This window comes from Schistocerca gregaria, chromosome 11, assembly GCF_023897955.1.
Source record: "Schistocerca gregaria isolate iqSchGreg1 chromosome 11, iqSchGreg1.2, whole genome shotgun sequence".
Lineage (NCBI taxonomy): Eukaryota > Metazoa > Arthropoda > Insecta > Orthoptera > Acrididae > Schistocerca > Schistocerca gregaria.
This window is the reverse complement of record NC_064930.1, coordinates 73,961,351-73,983,154: the sequence shown is the minus strand read 5'-3', so window position 1 is coordinate 73,983,154 and position 21,804 is coordinate 73,961,351. Positions and strand designations below refer to the sequence as shown.

At 44.5% G+C, this 21,804-nt stretch overlaps 1 protein-coding gene and 1 non-coding gene across 3 annotated transcripts in view; both read left to right on the top strand.

Moving 5' to 3' along the window:
- LOC126295334 (alpha-mannosidase 2) overlaps positions 1 to 21,804 on the top strand; it is a 923,615-nt gene that overhangs the window by 358,663 nt on the left and 543,148 nt on the right. The window lies entirely within an intron of this gene.
- On the top strand, positions 21,419 to 21,493 carry Trnat-ugu (transfer RNA threonine (anticodon UGU)). Its single transcript has one exon. It is a non-coding gene; the product is annotated as a tRNA-Thr (tRNA).

Genomic DNA, 21,804 nt, shown 5'->3' with positions numbered 1-21,804 from the left:
ATGCGGCGCCTCGTTTCGGCCCATTCAACATCTGTCCTTCAAGTGTAACGAGCGAGTAACGGAGTTCATATTTCATACCTGCCACAGCAAGTTTGTGTTCGTGGGGTATCTATTCCATTTCGGACGTTTGACTTACGCTACACGTATTCGTTCCGGAATATCGTTTCTACGTCTTCCGTTAACTGTACGTGGTAAACATTATGAAGACAACATTTATGAAATACAACTTTGTTTGCGGAAAACATAATGATGTTCGAAGTCGCCAGTTTTTCCACGACAAACGACTTTCAGCAAATTATTATATGCATAATTGTTGCGACTGATTGCCGGGAATTATATATATTACAAAAAACAAATACTAAAAAAAAGTTGCATGGCGCGAGATTCGATCCGGCAGCTTTCGGATTACGAACCCGAGGGCTTACCGATCCGCCCCGACGCTGTAGAAAATTATTAAGCGTAGAGAGCACTTCACCCCAACTGTTTCTTTTAACCGTCAATTTTCTCGTCGACGGCTGAGAAGTGCATCTCGGTGCTTTGCCACATTACACCTCTGGCCATGAGCTTTTATTACGCGCAGTATGAATCGAATCTGAATTTCACAATTGGCGGCCTCCCCTTGTCAAACACAAAATGTTAAGGGGGTGGTTATCCACAATCAAGTATGTATATGTTTTAAGCTGTCAAAACTACACACCGTGTTGGACAGCGACAACAGGTGAGGAAAGGACACTGCCTGAATTTACGTCAGCGACCAGGGCAGGTAACCAGTACACTAACGGCCGCTAGGCAAAAAATACCGCTGGTGCACTTGAATTATAGTGAAGCAATATAGTTAATTCCACCGCATGGCGGCTAAATTTCAGTAATACAAACACCTGGTGTTGGTCACAGGAGAAGCTCCCCAACAGCGAACCACTGAAACGAACCACACAACATGAATGGGCGTGACGGTTCAAATGTCGAAATGTGTGTGAAATCTTATGGGAATTAACTGCTAAGGTCATGAGTCCCTAAGCTTACACACTACTTAACCTAAATTATCCTAAGCACAAACAAACACACCCATGCCCGAGGGAGGACTCGAACCTCCGCCGGGACCAGTCGCAGAGTCTGACTGCAGCGCCTAAGACCGCTCGGCTAATCCCGTACGGCTGAATGGACGTGGGTTGGGTACTTGAAAGCACTACTCAACTTCGATGATCATTATCGCCTGCATTATCAACTGTAAGTTAAAAACAGCACCCACAAGCACTGGAGGGCCGTGTGAAAACACTTGACCATGAACAGTGATCCGCGAACGTCTTTTCCTCATGTAGTAGCGACGCATGATAAATCTCGCTGCTTCTGCCCAGCGACTAACGTCGCCTCTGAACAGAGCGAGTTTATATGCAATCACTACGCCGGAAGCGCTTATCACTTGGCGCTGGCGCGGCCGGAAGTTTTGAATTTAGTGCATTGTTCCTGAGGCCGGTGTCACACTATCATATTTCATTGTGAAAGTTGACATGTCAGATATCGGTGTCAAAGAAATTCGGTGGTGTAATAGGGCACTTTGTCTAATCTCGCCTGTCGCCACAATTGACCAAATATCTTGCCTCGTTGTAGGTTTGAACGTGAAAGTCGCTTGTCTTCTGTTCACTGCAATGCGAAATGTTGTCACTTGGAGCGCTAGCATCGCTGCAGCGTTCTGTCGCCAGTACTGTGTTTGTAAACATGGTTGCGAAGTATAATACGTGTGTGCCGTCAGCTGCAAAATTAATAGAAATTTATGAAGCTGTTGAGACGCTTTACAACGTTAGCCACCCTGAGTACAAAAATAGATTAAGAAGAAAAAAAATTGCGGATGTCATTAGCTGTGAGATACGGCCCCGGGTGCATGGCTGACGACATAAAAAAGAAAATTAATGGTCTCCGCTCAAGGTACTCTCACAAGAAAGCAAAAGTACGTATCGACATAGAAGTAGGCTATTTAGGTTTCTATGTTGGTAACGCCACGTAGCGCTCTATATGAAAATCAGTGACTGTGCTGTGTGTAGTCTGTGGCTGTATTGCATTGTTGGAATATTTTCTATTGTAGCTTTGGGCAGTTGGCTGTTGACAGCGCGTAGCGTTGCGCAATAAAAACTAAACGAGCAGCGATAGAGATACACCGTTTGTTGCAATATGCTTGGGACAACAGTACATTTTCAGGCGGACAAACTTTGGAAATTACAGTAGTTACAATTTTCAACAACAGATGGCGCTGCAAGTGATGTGAAAGATATAGAAGACAACGCAGTCTGTGGGTGCGCCATTCTGTACGTCGTCTTTCTGCTGTAAGCGTGTGCTGTTCACAACGTGCAAGTCTGCTGTGGACAACATGGTTTATTCCTTAGAACAGAGGATTTTTCTGGTGTTGGAATTCCACCGGCTAGAACACAGTGTTGTTGCAACAAGACCAAGTTTTCAACGGAGGTTCAATGTAACCAAAGGACCGAAAAGCGATACAATAAAGGATATGTTTGAAAAATTTCAACGGACTGGGAACGTGACGGATAAACATGCTGGAAAGGTAGGGCGACTGCATACGGCAACCACAGAGGGCAACGCGCAGCTAGTGATCCGACAGCGGCCTCGGGTTTCCGTTCGCCGTGTTGCAGCTGCGGTCCAAATGACGCCAACGTCCACGTATCGTCTCATGCGCCAGAGCTTACACCTCTATCCGTACAGAATTCAAACGCGGCAACCCCTCAGCGCTGCTACCATTGCTGCACGAGAGACGTTCGCTAACGATATAGTGCACAGGATTGATGACGGCGATATGCGTGTGGGCAGCATTTGGTTTACTGACGAAGCTTATTTTTACCTGGACGGCTTCGTCAATAAACAGAACTGGCGCATATGGGGAACCGAAAAGCCCCATGTTGCAGTCCCATCGTCCCTGCATCCTCAAAAAGTATTGGTCTGGGCCGCCATTTCTTCCAAAGGAATCATTGGCCCATTTTTCAGATCCGAAACGATTACTGCATCACGCTATCTGGACATTCTTTGTGAATTTGTGGCGGTACAAACTGCCTTAGACGACACTGCGAACACCTCGTGGTTTATGCAAGATGGTGCCCGGCCACATCGCACGGCCAACGTCTTTAATTCCTGAATGAATATTTCGATGATTGTGTGATTGCTTTGGGCTATCCGAAACATACAGGAGGCGGCGTGGATTCGCCTCCGTATTCGCCAGACATGAACCCCTGTGACTTCTTTCTGTGGGGACACTTGAAAGACCAGGTGTACCGCCAGAATCCAGAAACAATTGAACAGCTGAAGCAGTACATCTCATCTGCATGTGAAGCCATTCCGCCAGACACGTTGCCAAAGGTTTCGGGTAATTTCATTCAGAGACTACGCCATATTACTGCTACGCATGGTGGATATGTGGAAAATATCGTACTATAGAGTTTCCCAGACCGCAGCGCCATCTGTTGTTGACAATTGTAACTACTGTAATTTCGAAAGTTTGTCTGCTTGAAAATGTACTGTTGTCCCAAGCATATTGCAACAAACGGTGTATTTCTATCGCTGCTCGTTTAGTTTGTATTGCCGTTTCAAGTATACCGGTCATTTTTGAAACACCCTATATATATGCCTCGAGATGACTGGGTATTGTGTCTTCATCATCATCATCATCATCATTCATCCCCACTACGGTCGAAAGAAGGCAATGGCAAACCACCTCCACAAGGACCTTGTCTAGTACACCGGTCCCCTACGCTCCTCGCAGTATGGGACCTCATATATATATATATATATATATATATATATATATATATATATATATATATATATCCTGAGCTCTCCGTTCTTCTTAATCTATTTTTGTACTCAGTATGCGTCACGTTACAAAGCACCTCATGAGCTTTATATATTTCTATTAATTTTGTAGTTATGGGCACAACACAAATAGTTCTTAATGCACATAAAGTGTATTGATCATTTATTTACTTTCAGATATTGGTCCTTTAGTGCTTTATAAATTGCTTCACATGTTTGAGATATTTCACTTAGTGAAGACTGAAATTTATGCTCATCCATTCTTGAGCAATTTTTGAATGACTTAACGTCCACCACTAAAAGCTTACGTAACAAATTTTGTTGGTTTACACACAGTGCAGTTGTGGTACGTGAAACGGCTGCTCATAATAACAAGTTATTGTGGTCAGCCATCTTGAACTTTAACGAAAAATCTGATGACCCCATTTTAGCCCCAGGTCAAGTATCTTTGTCAAAGAAATTTGACGAATCTTTGTCAAAAAAATATGATAGTTCAATGCCGGTCTCACAATTAAATCCTTGTCGTAATGTAGTTATCGGCAGTTGTAGATCGATTAAAATAAGTTTGTGACTGACAGATCGTGGGGGGGGGGGGGGGGGGGGAGAAGGCAGTTCCGGCGGCTCTTGAGACTCAGCGTCTTCTTTCTTCTTCATCGTCGCCTTGTTCCACGTCACGTAGGGTCGCCATTGCTCCTCTGGATCCTTTTCCTCCATAGTTCTCCATCCATTGCCTCTTTCTTCTTCCATCCTTTCTCCCTTAGGACCCCGGATATCTTATCCTTCCACCTCATCTTCGGTCTTCCTCTCCTTCTCGTTCCTTCAGCCTTTATATCTTGTACTCTGTTTCCGATATACTCTTCCCCTTTTCTCTGTAAGTGTACGTCCCACCTTAGTCTGCTCTCTTGTATCTCTTTCCCCATGGGTCCCACTTTCACAGCTCCTGTAACAAATTCATTTCTAATCCTGTCCTTCCTCGTTACCCCACACATCCACCTCAGCATCCTCATATCCGCCACTTCCATCTTCCTTTCCTGGGCTACTGTGGTTGGCCATGTCTCTGCCCCGTAGATCATAGCAGGCCTTAGGCCGGTATTACACTATTACATTTGTTTGTCAAATATCTTTGTCAAAGATATTGATGGTGTAATAGGAACTTTGCCAAATGTCGAATATTTGATCAAATCTAGGGCCTCGCTGTAGATTTGAACAAAGAAATCGCTTGTCTTCTGTTCACTGCAATGTGACGTCTTACCACGTGGAGCGCTAGCGTCGCTGCAGCGTTCTGTCGTCTGTAGTGTTTTTATAAACATTGCGGGTAAATGCAATTGGTGTGTGCCAACAACTACAAAATTAATAGAGATGAATGAAGCTTATGAGGCGCTTTAAAACGTCAGGCACCCTGAATACAAAAATAGATTAAGAAGATTGGAGACGTGACCTGACCTAACCTAACATAACATAACCCTCTCCTGTTGCAAGGAATCAGAGTGTTACAGTGAGCCTGTCTTCTGAAGATGTAGCAGTTCTTAAGTGAATATTGTGCTTTGTGATATGAGGATACACTTCACTGAGCACATCCTAACATATATGCTCATCCATTCTTAAGTAATTGTTGTACGACATGACGTCTTCCACTGTAAGCTCACGTAACAAGTTCTGCTCAATGCCTTTATCATGTCGTCGTAAAACCCAAGGCTTCACCCAGATTAGATTAGTTTTTCTTTCCATAGAGCCGTGCTGAGGACATCCTCGTGGATGTGGAACATGTCAATTTTTTAAAGCTAAAATAACAATATTAATAGTATCAATAAATACAATACATCATTTGTTTCTATTAAAAATTTCGTCAATGCAGTAGAAGGAGTTGGCCACTAGTAAGTCTTTCAGGCTCCTTTTAAACTGATCTTTATTTGTAACTAAATTTCTTATGTTTGCCAAATTACTGAAGATGATTGTTCCTGATTAGTGGACGCCTTTTTGAACTCAAGTAAGTGCTTTTAAGTCCTTGTGCAGACTATTTTTGTTCCTGGTATTGTATGTATGAACTGAGCTGTTTGTTGGAAAAAGAGATATAGTATTTAGGACAAATTTCATTAAAGAGTAAATATACTGAGAGGCAGTAGTTAGTATACCCAGTTGTTTGAAGAGGTTCCTACAAGACGTCCGTGAGTTTACTCCACAAATAATACGTATTACACGCTTTTGGACTCTGAAAACGTTTGTTTGACTTGAAGAGTTACCCCAAAATATTGTACCATATGACATTATGGAATGAAAGCAAGCTTTTCCATTCTTATGTTGCCTATGTCTGCTAACACTCGAATTGTAAATACAGATTTGTTAAGGCGTTTCTGCAATTGTGTTGTGTGCTCCCCCCAACTGAATTTATTATCAAGTTGTAACCCCAGCAATTTAAGACTGTCAACCTCGTATGTATGGTTCCTTTCTCTCCCCCACTTCTTTTCCGCATATGCACACAATGCAATTGGGGCACGTGCAACTGCTGCGGTTAATAACAAGTTGTTGTGAGCCATCTTGAACTTTGACAAAAAATTTGATGACAGAGTAATACCCTTCTAGCGCTACGTCAAAGATCTTTGTCAAATATATTCGACGGAATATTTGATCACATCTTTGATCAAATCTTTGACAAAGAAATTTGATAGTGTAATACCGGCCTTACCACCGACTTGCACACTTCCACTTTCAACCCAAAGCTCACCTTCTTGTCACACAACACTCCACTCATTTTCCTCCAGTTGTTCCAACCGCAATTTATTCGGTGTCGTATCTCGCCTTCCAGTCCTCCATTCCTCCGTATGTACGACCCCAGATATTTAAATTTGCAGACCGATTTCAGCTCATCATCCTGGATCCTCATCTGCACGTCCTTCAGTCAGAGGATGGCAGGGGATGCAAGTTCCGGCGGCTCTTGAAACTCGGCATGTCCCTACAAAAACAGGCAGCACGGCGGGCTTTGGAACATCTGCCATTGGCTGGCGGCTGACCCCTACCATTCGGCCGCTGAAACGTGAGTCACGGCGTTATACAGGGTGATTCAAAAAGAATACCACAGCTTTAAAAATGTGTACTTAATGAAAGAAACATAAAATAACCTTCTGTTATACATCATTACAAAGAGTATTTAAAAAGGTTTTTTTTCACTCAAAAACAAGTTCAGAGATGTTCAATATGGCCCTCTCCAGACACTCGAGCAATATCAACCCGATACTCCAACTCGTTCCACACTCTCTGTAGCAGTTTGGATAGCTGCTGTTATTTCTCGTTTCAAATCATTAATGGTGGCTGGGAGAGGTGGCCGAAACACCATATCCTTAACATACCCCCACAAGAAAAAATCGCAGGGGGTGAGATCAGGGCTTCTTGGAGGCCAGTGATGAAGTGCTCTGTCACAGGCTGCCTGGCGGCTGATCCATCGCCTCGGGTAGTTGACGTTCAGGTAGTTACGGACATATAAGTGCCAATGTGGTGGCGCTCCATCCTGCTGAAGTGTGAATTGTTGTGCTTCTTGTTCGAGCTGAGGGAACAGCCAGTTCTCTAACATCTCCAGATACTGTAGTCCAGTTACAGTAGCACCTTCGAAGAAAAAGGGACCAAAAACTTTATTGGCAGAAATCGCACAGAAAACGTTCACCTTAGGCGAGTCACGTTCATACTGAGTTGTTTCCCGCGGATTCTTTTGGATTCTCAGTGCCCCATATACAGACATTGTGACTGTTGACTTTCCCGTAAGTGTGGAAAGTTGCTTCATCACTAAACACAATCTTTGAAACGAAAGATTCATCTGTTTCCATTTGAGCAAGGATAAAATCACAGAAATCGATTCTCTTAATCTTATCAGCTGTAGACAGTGCTTGAACCAATTTCAGACGATAAGGTTTCGTAACTAACCTTTTTCGTAGGTCTCTCCATACAGTTGATTGTGGAATTTGCAGCTCTCTGCTAGCTCTGTGAGTCGATTTTCCTGCGCTGCGAACAAATGCTTGCTGGATGCGTGCTACATTTTCATCACTCGTTCTCGGCCGTCCAGAACTTTTCCCTTTGTACAGACACCGATTCTCTGTAAACTGTTTATACCAACGTTTAATACACCACCTATCAGGAGGTTTAAGACCGTTCGAAATGCACGCTGGACAACTCGCCGATTCACTCCTGCCGTACTCAATAACACAAAAAGCTTTCTGTTGAGCGGTCGCCATCTTAGCATCAACTGACGCTGACACCTAGTCAATAGCGCCTCAAGCGAACAAATGTACAACTAAATGAAACTTTATAGCTCCCTTAATTCGCCGACAGATAGTGCTTAGCTGTACCTTTTGTCGTTGCAGAGTTTAAAATTCCTAAAGTTGTGGTATTCTTTTTGAATCACCCTGTATTTTGATCGCAGTTCGGTGCGGCAGCTGTGAGCGTTACGAACGGTCTGCGGCGATTTGGCTCTCGTGCGTTGGCTTGCCAGGTCCACAAATAGAGAAACCGGACGAGGAGTTATATCTAGCGTGAGATTCTGCCCTAAAAGCCGGGCTGCCTATTTTAAGCAGAGAAAGACAACTGCACATTTCAAGTCGCTTATCAGTAAACAGTTCCAGTCCGTTTTTCTGCTAGATCAACCTGAAACCGTGCTTCGAGTAAAAAACAGTCTGTAGAAAGCCTTGTAATTTGGCAGTTATAATAGCAACCGAGTTCTCAGTCTTCTTCCGAAAACAATCTTACATCAAATTAAACTGAAAGTTCTTCATTAAACAGAATAAACAATTATCTGTTCAGCAACAGAAAACGAAAAGATATGCAACAAGTTTAGTCACTGGAGTTATATTCATAAGAAATGTCTGCAATTCGTGGTATCGCGGTAGCGTTCTTGCTTCCCGCGCACGGGGTCCCGGGTTCGATTCCCGCCGGGGTCAGGGTTTTTCTCTGCCTCGTGATGTCTGGGTGTTGTGTGTTCTTCATCATTTCATCATCGTTCACTCACAACTAAGAAGGACTTGTAATACGGCTGCCGAACTTCCTCGCATGGGGCCTCCCGGATAACAATGCCATACGATCATTTCATTTCATTATAAAAAAATAACAATAACCTGCAGTGACGTTCCATGTTAACATTTCCAAGAAACATTTTCAAGAAACTTTTTTCCTCGTAAACCATTTCGTGGAACTCTTCTTAATGTAGGGTTAAATTACACAACAATATCATCTTTATTATTCTGTCGGTTTGCAGTTTATTACGTTCCTTTGTCCATTAGGGCCTTATGAAAAAGCAACGTATACAATATGGCCAGGAACTGCAAAGTAATATCCTGGCAATTTCAATAATTGCGAATAAAATTCTTCGTTATGATCTAATTTGAAATAAGACGTCCACTTTTCATGTGCCAAAAGCTTGTTAAAAGACAAAGTCGTGTTTGCCTTGTTCCATGAATTTCGTGACATTTTGCCACTGATCGAAGAATATAGTCATAAAGCAGCGTCTTTCCTTTCCCTAGAAAAGCGCCGGTTCGTACGACTGTTTGCTTGGTGCAGTAAGTTGTAGCGTTTTTCTTTTTCATACCGCTATTCGGATTGCTATTGAATTATTTATCGGTTCTCGTCTTTTATCTGTAGTTCGCTATCGCTATATGAGTGTACACATCTTCAGTTTGCCATTTGGAGATAGTGAGTGTAACTGTGGACGTTAGAAAATGGAGTCCCACGTGGAGAAATCGGAACATTTCCGACGTATTCTTCTGTCTGAGTTCAGTACAGGGGTGACATCGGCGGAGGTAGTGAGATACATTTGCGCCGTGTATGGGGATAATGGTGTTGGAAAGACCACAGCAAGAGTATGGTTTTCTGGTTTTAAGGAAGATCGGCTTGACATTAGTGACCCTCTACGATCAGGAATACCTTCGCAGTTTGATGAAGATCGTTTGAGCGGTTTAACACTAGAACGGCGGATTTTTTGACACAACTAAAACGGCGCAAAGGGGTCATTTTGACCGACCGCACATAAAATATTTTCGTATATGACTTGAACAAGTACCTATTTTAGTGTTTGTCAATCCGCACTTTGTTTCTAGTAATCACAACAATTATTTACAATTATAAATAATAATTACTAATTCATTTGAACAACAATGTATCATACAAGTTTCTAGTTGCTACTGCCGGCCGCTGTGGCCGAGCGGTTCTAGGCGCTTCCGTCCGGAACCGCGCTGCTGCTACGGTCCCAGGTTCGATTCCTGCCTCGGACATGGATGTGTGTGATGTCCTTGGGTTAGTTAGGTTTGAGTAGTTCTAAGTCTAGGGGACTGATGACGTTAGATGTTAAGTCCCATAGTGCTCAGAGCCATTTGAACCATTTTATTGTTGCTACTGCTTAAAAGTTTCTCAACTGTAGGTTTTAATTTATAAACTATTCATACAACCTCCTAGACACGTTTAGTATATTTGGTCCCACATCCTCGCCCTTTGCCTGATGTTCTTTCTCGTTCGTTCGCTGGAGATCAGTTGCCAGTATGAACTTCTTGCTTACCATTTTCCTGTTCGTTACTATGTTCTAGATGGCCCATGCTTTTCACGTATTTGTAAATGATGACACAGTTTCGGTATGGAGATGATGATACGCAGCTGGTTCCCAAAGACATTCAAACCGCACTAAGGTGGTGAGGCTTTGGAGTCTGATGTTGTCTTGCAGCGTCCGTAGAGATGTCGGTAGATCACGATACACTTGCGACTTCAGGTAAACCCAAAGTCAATAATCGCACGGACTGAGGTCTGGGGACCTGGGAGGCCAAGCAGTACGGAAGTGCTGGCTGAGCACACGATCACCACCAAACGACGCGCGCAAGAGATCTTTCACGCGTCTAGCAATATGGGGTGGATCTAATAAAACGCCATGTCATTCCAAGCATGTGTGTCAATTTTTACCTCTCTATCTACATTATTCCGTGGTTTATTATTTCAACTTTTTGATCACCTGGTACATTGTAATTTTCTTTGGATGTATCAATACATTTTTCCCCACTGTGTCAAGACAGCTGTTATTTTTATTTACTTTTTTAGTTAATCCTTTTATGTGGACAGGAAACGCAATTCTGTTGTTGTTGTTGTGCTCTTCAGTCCTGAGACTGGTTTGATGCAGCTCTCCATGCCACTCTATCCTGTGCAACCTTCATCTCCCAGTAGGTACTGCAATCTACATCCTTCTGAATCTGCTTAGTGTATTCATCTCTCGGTCTCCCTCTACTATTTTTATCTTCCACGCTGCCCTCCAATGCTAAATTTGTAATCCCTTGATGCCTCAGAACATATCGTACCAGCCGATCCCTTCTTGTAGTCAAGTTGTGCCACAAACTTCTCTTCTCCCCAATCCTATTCAACACTTCCTCATTAGTTATGTGACCTACCCATCTAATCTTCAGCTTTCTTCTGTAGCACCACATTTCGAAAGCTTCTATTCTCTTCTTGTCCAAACTATTTATCGTCCATGTTTCACTTCCATACATGGCTACACTCCATACAAATATTTTGAGAAATGACTTCCTGACACTTAAATCTATACTCGATGTTAACAAATTTCTCTTCTTCAGAAACGCTTTCCTTGCCATTGCCACTCTACATTTTATATCCTCTCTACTTCGACCATCATCAGTTATTTTGCTCCCCGAATAGCAAAACTCCTTTACTACTTTATGTGTCTCATTTCCTAATCTAATTCCCTCAGCATCACCCGACTTAATTCGACTACATTCCATTATCCTCGTTTTGCTTTTGCTGATGTTCATCTTATATCCTCCTTTGAAGACACTGTCCATTCCGTTCAACTGCTCTTCCAAGTCCTTTGCTGTCTCTGACAGAATTACAATGTCATCGGCGAACCTCAAATTTTTTATTTCTTCTCCGTGCATTTTAATACCTACTCGGAATTCTGTTGGTTTACCAAATAACACATCCGGTTGCGGTCTTGAGTTTTAATAAATAAAGTTATTCTGCATCAACGACGGAGTGTTGACTGTATTTGACCGTAGGCGACAGTGAAAAGCCGGAGACGTGGCCTCTCTCCTCGTGTGTGTGTGTGTGTGTGTGTGTGTGTGTGTGTGTCACGTGCCTTTTAACGTCTGCCAGCTACACACCGCGGCATTAGTAGAGGTAGCGGGCCAGCGCCGAACCTGTCACGGTGGAGGTGTGCTGGTGTGAGAGCTGTTTAGGATGCTCCCCGCGCACAGTGTTGGGGGCTCTAATGAACGGCGTCAGCGGGTAATTTAGTGCGGCCGTGCAGTGCAGTGCAGTGGGAGCGTGCCGCTCGTTAAGAGCGCGGGGCAGGTTTCGTCAGCTGCGCCCGGCCGCGTTGCCTGGCAACCGGAGGTGGCGCGCTGCTCCATTCTACCCGCCAGACGGCTGCCGACCTTGAGGTGTCTGGCAGCCGCCGCTGGCCGCTTCTGTCGCTGGCAGCGGCTGCCAGTCAGCCGTTAACGCGGTCGCGAAAACCAGGGACGAGGGCTGCGAAAGCAACCACGGTAATTGCCGTGTTGCCGGCGGAGGTGAACAAACTCTCCCGCCAGCCTGACCGCCCTTGTCTCCGCTGGAACCGCTACAGACCGTCTCCAACGGAGCAAGGTTCGGCGCAAGTTTGCGAGATGGCGTGGATGCCTGCGTGCACGGTGCAAGATCGGCACCTATAGTTCAGTTCTTTTATCTCGGCGGTTCGCGCATGCCCGCCCAGACGCCGGAGATTGTTGCGTTGTCAGTTGTACGCGCCAAGAGAAGCAGCGCCTTAGTATACTACAGTTCGCAAACTTACGATTAGGGGCGAGCGCGCAGTTTATGAAGTAAAGCCACCACGGCCGCATTAACCCTTTCGCTGCTACAGAGACGTGCTCCCCGCATTTTGTCATCGGTGCACTGCTCGCCTGTGCACACACATGGTGGTGCGACTGCTTTGACAACAGACTTATCATGCGACTTCACAAAAACTATTTGGCCCAGAAATTATATTTTTACACATTTTCTTGACTTAATTTTGTTTCGACGTTCAACGCAGTTATTGTGCAGCATTCGATGTAGTAAACCATTGCACGAAACCGAGCGAGGTGGCGCAGTGGTTAGCACACTGGACTCGCATTCGGGAGGACGACGGTTCGATCCCGCGTCTCCGGCCATCCTGATTTAGGTTTTCCGTGATTTCCCTAAATCGCTTCAGGCAAATGCCGGGATGGTTCCTTTGAAAGGGCACGGCCGATTTCCTTCCCAATCCTTCCCTAACCCGAGCTTGCGCTCCGTCTCTAATGACCTCGTTGTCGACGGGACGTTAAACACTAATCTCCTCCTCCTCCTCCTCATTGCACGAAATTTTGAAGAGTTTTCAGAGGTAAAAGTCCATAGCGTATACTTTCCGTATGGTCGATTTTAGTTGCCACTAGAAATTACAAAAAAATACATTCAAATGAATAAAATTTATGAAGTAAGACACTTCGATATTGTTTTTAAAATAAAGAAAATATTAAGCACCAATCTCGGTTTGAACTCTTTTTTTTTTAACTCATTTTGTTCACTTTGGTTCGTTGCATCTGCTCGGGGCGGACGTCGTAAGACACCCGTTTAAATTTTAAAAAATATAAACCAACGAACAAGCTTTGAACTCGGAAACTTTCACTTAGCAGCCACACTGTAACCAACGCTAACGCAGCTTCTCATTCCATATTCCTCCCGAACGCTAATGCAGCTCGTCATTCAAGGTATCTCCCGGAGGGCTTTAAAATATCACGTAAAATACCGACAAACACTGTTTGTATGAATTACCCACGTTTCGTCGAAGTACGATAGGAAATAAACAATTACCGCTGTTCTTTATTGCGAAAAAGACAATAGTGACATTGATACAAACACCTTTCCTTGCTATCGCCTGAATTAGGAGGCTTATTAATTGTTTGGTTTAATTAATTGATTGAATATGAAGCAAAAAAGAAAGTCTGCTATCAAGACATTGCTTTGGTTCAGTTACTTTATTTATGACTGAACGTTTCTAAAACTGAAGCCACTCGTCCGTGCTCTGCTCTGCAGTGGAGCTCTGGCAACGTCGTTCTCTGTTCATTGGCTGACTGGGGTTTGTGACGTCAGATGCGCAGAACGGACCTAAACTCGGCTGCCGTCGTAAATGACGCGCACTTTAGCTGTTGTGATCGGCTGCATGTTGTATCGAACGAAGATGGCTGCTTCAGGTACCGATGTTCAGGGCAAACTGGCGTTATTAGCTGTTTTGGTCCTAAAGCAGGGGCGGGCAGGAATCCTGCACGTGTGCAGTTAACAGGTCGTCTGCGTCCACACAGGGGCAAGCAGGCCACCCGCTTCTCTCCCGTCCACAGCATACCGTCTCTCCGCTACTTCCCCTACAATGCGTTGTTTTTCCTGGCCTGCTTTATTGAATGAAGGAATAAGGTTAGTACGACTGCTTGAAAGAAATCATGATTTGAAAGAGTACCTATTACCTACGATACGTTGTATTTAATTATCACAGGTGGAGTTTAGTTTACAATACGTTTAATGTCTGGAACAAAATTTCTACATACAGACAAACGCAAACAGTTACGTAAATTTTCATTGCTGATGTTTGCTCTTAACCGAGACTTATTAATTTTCATAACAGGGAAAAATCCGTCACCAACGTACGTAGTGCCAAAGATATTATCTTCGCGTCTTCACGGTGGAGACGAGCAAACTCTTGCTGTGGAAAGTCGTGATAAAAAAAATCTATTACACGTCTTGCCAAAACGAACTTGTCTCTCATACGAGAACTGCGCTGTAGAATCTACAGTGCACATCTATTAATTCCATTTGCAACTACAGAAACAGCAAATTGTCAAAAAACTTGGGATAAGTATGATATATCCCCAAATCGCTTGAGAAATTCCTCTTTTATTGCACCAAGTACGGGAACATATTGAAATTTATTATAATGGCTGGCCAGCGAGAATACTGCCACATATTATACATTTCGAATTTTCACGTTTTTGCACAAAGAAAAAATGATCCTCTCATTCCTTTTTAAAAGGTAGCAAATCTCCACTTCTGCGTTTCCTCGATTCACTCTGCATTTTCCGGTTCTTGAAATACACCTTGGCCGGGCACTACACTGGCGCAGCCTGCCGGCTGTCGCCGCTCCCCCATTGGACGATTGCACGCGAGCAGCACACGTGCAGCGCTGTGCGATCAAAAGCGGCGCGCAACGTTTGCCCGCCCCCCGTTCTAAACGATGCAGAGACGCATGCTACTGAGAGAAGAAGAAAGAAAGAGTGGACGAAAAACTGCATTAAGAGGAGAAACGCTGGAAAAGGTGTGCTCTGCATGCTTCGTAAAGAGTTGACGTTGGTTCGCGTAACACCTGCTTTTGTTTGAAAGTATCACCATTTCATTACTGTTTGACTTTATAAATACACCAATAATAGCTGTTAGATACGACTTTATTTTTGCTATAGCACTCATTGCTCGTCGTATATGGTCGAACAAGACACACGGCACTTGCAACTCTTTCGACTGCTTCTGCGCACAAGTGTTTATTATAATAGTTTGCGCTTTTCACGACGTACAGACACCGTTCTTCCGTACAAGTACATATCAACGATTCAGTCCCTTCCTTGGACCACTGCGGTGCCATTATTTAATAATTACAAGAACTTCCTAGCGCACCTGACGTCACAAACGAAACGCCTCATGATTGGCCAACGCAGGTAGTACGCAGGGAACCTTACGAGAAAAATAGCACCGGACCTATCCCGGAAACCTTACCAGGTTCCCAGCAAGGTAGCCCGCAAGGTAGACGTCGCGCGAACCAGCAAGGAAACTTAACAGCGAATCTTGCTCCGTGTGAGACGGGCTGAAGGCTCGGTGCTAGCTAGAGCGAGCACGTGCTCGCAGCGAGGTAGCGGGTTCGCTTAAAGCAGCGCAGCTGCCACACTGCTACTGCCAAGCGCTAAAAACAGAGAGGCTTTAGTGCGCATGCGCAGCTACTGTGATGTGGAAATCGGTATTCGGTGTTTGCACGCTTCTCGTCCCACTTCTGGTTAGATTCCCGCGGGGTAGCGTAGGTGATAAGCTTACCGTACTATTAACAATGAAGTGTGAACGTGAAATAGCAGATCGCGGGAAGTGCAGCAGCTTCGAAACCTGTGAAAAAGGCGCCACAAACAAAACACGGGTCACGTGAAATGTACGCCCCACCCTGATCCAGACAGCTACGCGCATGAGCGAATCTGGCAGCTTGGCAGCGCCAGATAAATGTTTCAGGGTAGATTCTGTCGGGCTAACTCTCACTGTTTATACACCAGACAGACACAGTCCAAGTAACCACAAGCTGCAATAGGCGATGCTTATAGGGATGCGCCTCAAGCCGTCTGGCAGCTCCATTGAAGAACCTGGCGGCTTGAGAAATCTTCCCCGTGCCCAGACAGACGGCGGCCTCTTTCCGCCACTGCGCCGATCGTTTCGGTACTCAGGGGCACCGAACGGTCTGGTACTCGAATCAGAGCCCCTGCGTTATTCAGTATGCATTTCGGTAGCGGTACCGTTCCGGTGTAGAGAACCGAAGCGCTGTTGTCGGTTGGCGTCGCGCAGGCCAATCAAAAGCGAGCTGCGCAGATCCGCGCATGCGCACTGGAGCGCACACAGCGCCACGAACACAACGCGGGTAGCAGACTACACAGGCGCGCTATTCTTCCAAGTACCGAAAAGTGCTTCTATGTTGCCGTAACGCATGAAGCCGCATTTCATCCAGCAGACGTGCCCGCTCTCATCGCTCGTTCCTCCTCCTTAACAGTATCAGGCGTAGTATATCCATTTCCATGATACTCAGCTGAAATGCATAGAAATTTTTACAGTTTCCCTGGCCGCGTGTTTCCATGCATGCGTAATAACGATATCGTATTTGACTGTATTCTGCAGATTGTCGTAAATGCCGCATTATGTCATCTTATTCTCTCATTCACACTGACGTCTTGTTTTGGAGTTTACATTTCGAAAAAATGAGTCAGGAATAGTGTGTACTAATACATCAATAAAAACAACCGAAGAATTGATTCTGAGTCTTTCAAAGAACAAGAAGATAAACAGAATCTGGTTATAACTCGCTCCTAGAGACCCAAATGATTAAGTGGCGCGCTTCCCTATATGATACGTAAAAGATTTGGGTCTTAAAAACAAAAATGGAAAAAAACGCATTTTCGAGAGCTCCTGCAGTTGGTTGAAGTTTATAACATGCATCTCACGAATGAAAATGTTTCGTATATGGTGCTACAGTCTAAAAATATTACAGCGGAGATCTTTCATCTCTGTCTTCTGTGGTTGAGGATTCGATCGCAGATAAATACTTGTGATCAGCAAGATTATAAAGATTCCCAGTAATTTAAGTTGTGCTCTTAGATTCCTGTCTGACCGCATACTCGGAAATCACTACATATTCGGAAAAAATGATGAATTATTTCTGACAAGAAAAAATATAAAGGTCACTGTCGGTTGTTTCACTCACAGCCATTTCGTCCCCAGTAATTTCGTTTTTTAAGCACACAGAAGTCACGAAATCATTACTGAGGAAGTTCGCTCTTACATATAAGTAATAACGAATATTACAGAAAAATCTAAACTTACACGGATAACAGTGTCTCAGGACGGTTTGCATATATGGAGAAGGAAAAAAAAAATATTCCACCCATCCGTGCACGAAGCAATCCACCATACGGTGAGTGGCGGAGGGTTCCTCGTACCACAACTACCATCTTGTCTCCCTGTTCCACCCCCAAACATAAACGAGGGAAAAGTGACTGCCTATATGCCTCTGTACGAGCCCTAATCTCTCTTATCTTTGTGGGCTTTCCGCGAAATATAAGTTGGCGGCAGTAAAATTGTACTGCAGTCAGCTTCAAATGCTGGTTCTCTAAATTTCCTCAGTAGCGATTCACGAAAAGAACGCCTCCTTTCCTCTAGAGACTCCCACCACAGATCCTGAAGCATTTCTGTAACATTCGCGTGATGATCAAACCTACCAGTAACAAATCTAGCAGCCCGCCTCTGAATTGCTTCTATGTCCTCTCTCAATCCGACCTGATACGGATCCCAAACGCTCGAGCAGTACTCAAGAATAGGTCGTATTAGTGTTTTATAAGCGGTCTCCTTTACAGATGAACCACATCTTTCCAAAATTCTACCAATGAACCTTCCCCACAACTGCCACTACATGCTTGTCCCACTTCATATCGCTCTGCAATGTTACGCCCAAATATTTAAACGACGTGACTGTGTCAAGCGCTACACTACTAATGGAGTATTCAAACATTACGGGATTCCTTTTCCCTCTTCATTCGCATTAATTTACATTTATCTATATTTAGAGTTAGCTGCCATTCTTTACTCCAATCACAAATCCTGTCCAAGTCATCTCGTATCCTCCTACAGTCACTCAACGACGACACCTTCCCGTACACCACAGCATCATCAGCAAACAGCCGCACATTGCTATCCACCCTATCCAAAAAGATCATTTATGTAGGTAGAAATTGCACTGGGAGATTGCGGTGTGAATTGAGTAACAAGATTTCCGGTATGACGGTATTGCACACCTGTTGCGTTAAAAAACAATTTTTAACGCAACAAATGTGCTATTCCTTCATATCGGCATTTTTGAAAAGCAGCTGCTGAAAATGATTAACAAAAATCTAAATGTCGAGATTGGTCGCTGCTGCGGGCGGGGATGTGTGAGGGGAAATGCTGACGTAGTCCCCGGCACTTGTGGCCGAGCGGTTCTAGGCGCTTCAGTCCGGAACCGCGCTGCTGCTGCGGTCGCAGGTTCGAATCCTGCCTCGGGCATGGCTGTGTGTGCTGTCCTTAGGTTCGTTAGGTTTAAGTAGTTCTAAGTTCTAGGGGACTGATGACCACAGCAGTTGAGTCCCATAGTGGTCAGAGCCATTTGAACTGACGTAATCGCCGCTCGGCGCTACCTACAGAAACTGGAACGAACACCTTGACCAGGCAATTTTGATACTACAGCTGCTAGGTCGCTGGCGTTGGCAGAAATGAAAAACCAGGGAAGTCGACGTGAAGTGTTGCGGACAAATCCGATATGCGACGAAAGCGAACGACGTAGCCATCGGACACCTTCTGTTGTAGAGTTACCTGCAGTTACCATTTAGAGGAAAGAGTTTACCGCGAAGAGTGAACGTGCGTCGTTTTCCTTTCAAATCTTGCTCTGGGGAGGATGGGCAGGCAATAAATCAATACTTAAATTTACACCTCTAAAACTGGCAATCTGTTTAGAATGTGTTGCCGATATGTCTTCTCGGCTGGCACGTCAATTTCTTTTCGGCTGTGCATCGGCATATCGATAGCCTTTTTGTTATATCGAGACCGGGTAATGTTAGTTCTTAAGTTATCGATATATCGGATTCGCGATATTTTTTAAAAATATCAACATTCCTAATTTAAAAGCCGTCGGCACACGGCACAAGTGATTTTTCCGATGTCGGCAACTATCCAGCGGCAGATGATCGCTTTATTTGGCTCGCAAACCGTACAGTTTGTTGACAAAAATGGAGGCGCGTATAATCTCTATAATGTCTACGCTAGCTCTGTTAAAACGAACATTTCCTTTTGTGACCACATGCTAGTCGTGTTGTTGTGTCTGCGGTATACGTAAACAATAACTTTAATACCAGTGAACGTGTAATAAGGCGACAATGTAAGATACATGTCCACTCAGGAAAGAAATCAGCTTATAAAAGTTCACCAAATCAAACTCACTCCTGACGGAAAGCGCACTTAAATTTACGTAACAGCTGACTACGGCATGCTGCAACTCGCCTGTTAGCAGCCTCGCTTTAATGTTAATCACATTCAATTATACGACAAATCCTAATAAGGACGATACGTTTCCATGAATTTTAAGCGAGTCGTTGCCTTAAAACAGCGTCCTGTCCTTTCATGGGAGACATAATGCGAAAGTAAGTAACTAAGAAAATTCTCTAACCATCAGTTTGATGTTTCCCGTCTCTCTCTCTTTTTGTTACAACAGATCGTGTCAGTAACACTAAAAACCCACCGAATATGGGCTTCTAAAGAAAAATTGTTCAAATGGCTCTGAGCACTATGGGACTTAACACCTGTGGTCATCAGTCCCCTAGAACTTACAATTACTTAAACCTAACCTAACCTAAGGACATCACACACATCCATGCCCGAGGCAGGATTCGAACCTGCGACCGTAGCAGCCGCGCTGTTCCGAACTGAGCGCCTAGAACCGCGAGACCACCGCGGCCGGCAATATGGGCTTCTACAGTACAAGATAAGTGTAGCGTGTTTCGAAATGAACATAACGGTTTTAAGGCGTTGTGGTATTTATTACGTTCAACTTGCAGTTTTAAATAATACACCAAATGAAACCCACCGGTTATGGTCTTCTATGCTACACGACAAGTGCAGGGTGTTTCAAAATGAACACACCGGTTTTAAGGCGTTGTGCTATTTGTTGCGTTCAAGTTACAACTGTAAATAATTCACTAAAAGAAAAAGTAACTCAAACAGTTTTGTTTGTATATCTGTGCGGAATGGGAAGGGTATTGAATGACAAAGAGTGACTGAGAAACGTGTTGAACAAGTGCGAGTCTACCACGCTTAGCCCCAAGAAATCAACTGTAACTGATGTTTCTTATCTTGATGTGCTACAGCTACGGTTCAAAATGGTTGAAATGGCTCTGAGCACTGTGGGACTTAAGTTCTGAGGTCATCAGTCCCCTAGAACTTAGAACCGCTGAAACCTAACTAACCTAAGGACATCACACACATCGATGCCCGAGGCAGGATTAGAACCTGCGGCCGTTCCAGTCTCACCGTTCCAGACTTTAACGCCTAGAACAGCTCGGCCACTGCGGCCGGCGCTACAGCTGCGGCCCATGCCTCAATGACGCATCCTTATTTGTGAGCAAGAAGGTGCGCCGCCACATCGGCCATCTCAGTAAGCGAGTATATACTTATATGGATATGGTGGGCTATGTGTTCTTTCGGACAGGTCCGAAAGAACAGACACAATTGATGCCCTACAGCCATCTAAAACGAAATTAGAATCATATATTAATACCTTCAGCTGCCGACGGGCGTTGATATGTATCAACGGGGACAGGTGAAAATGTGTGCCCCAACCGGGACTCGAACCCGGGACCTCCTGCTTACAGGGCAGACGCTCTATCCACATTTTTTCATTTTTTTTTTCATCTCATTTTGTTCGTTGCATCTGCTCTGGGCGGACGTCGTAAGACATCCGTTCAAGTTCGTTGCTCATCGATTAACTCAGGTTTTCTATTGCTGGGGGCAGTTAACCCTATGACCGAACACGATCCATCTGAGCCACCGAGGGCATAGAAGATAGTGCGACCGCAGGGACTTATCGCCGCCACGCTCCCCGTCAGGCCGACATTCTCAACACACAGTGCACACACTACATTCGTAGTGTCCCTGCCGTTATACCCATTACATGCGGCAGACAATCCACCAAGTCGTGTAAGAGTTCAGTTGAGAATGTGGGTCTCACAGGGGGTGTGCCGCGAAAAGTCCCTGCGGTCTCACTATCTTCTATGCCCTCGGTGGTTCAGATGGATAGAGCGTCTGCCCTGTAAGCAGGAGATCCCGGGTTCGAGTCCCGGTCGGGGCACACATTTTCACCTGTCCCCGTTGATAAATATCAACGCCCGTCAGCAACTGAAGGTATTAATATATGACTCTAATTCAGGATGCGACTGCTGAGCAAGATGTATGAGAGAGGCGAAATACCCTCAGACTTGAAGTTGAGTATAATAATTCCAAACCCAAAGAAAGCAGGCGTTGACAGATGTGAAAATTTCCGAACTATCAATTTAATAAGTCAGAGCTGCAAATTACTAACACAAATACTTTACAGATGAATGGAAAAACAGGTAGAAGTTGAATTCGGGGAAGATCAGTTTGGATTCCGTAGAATTATTG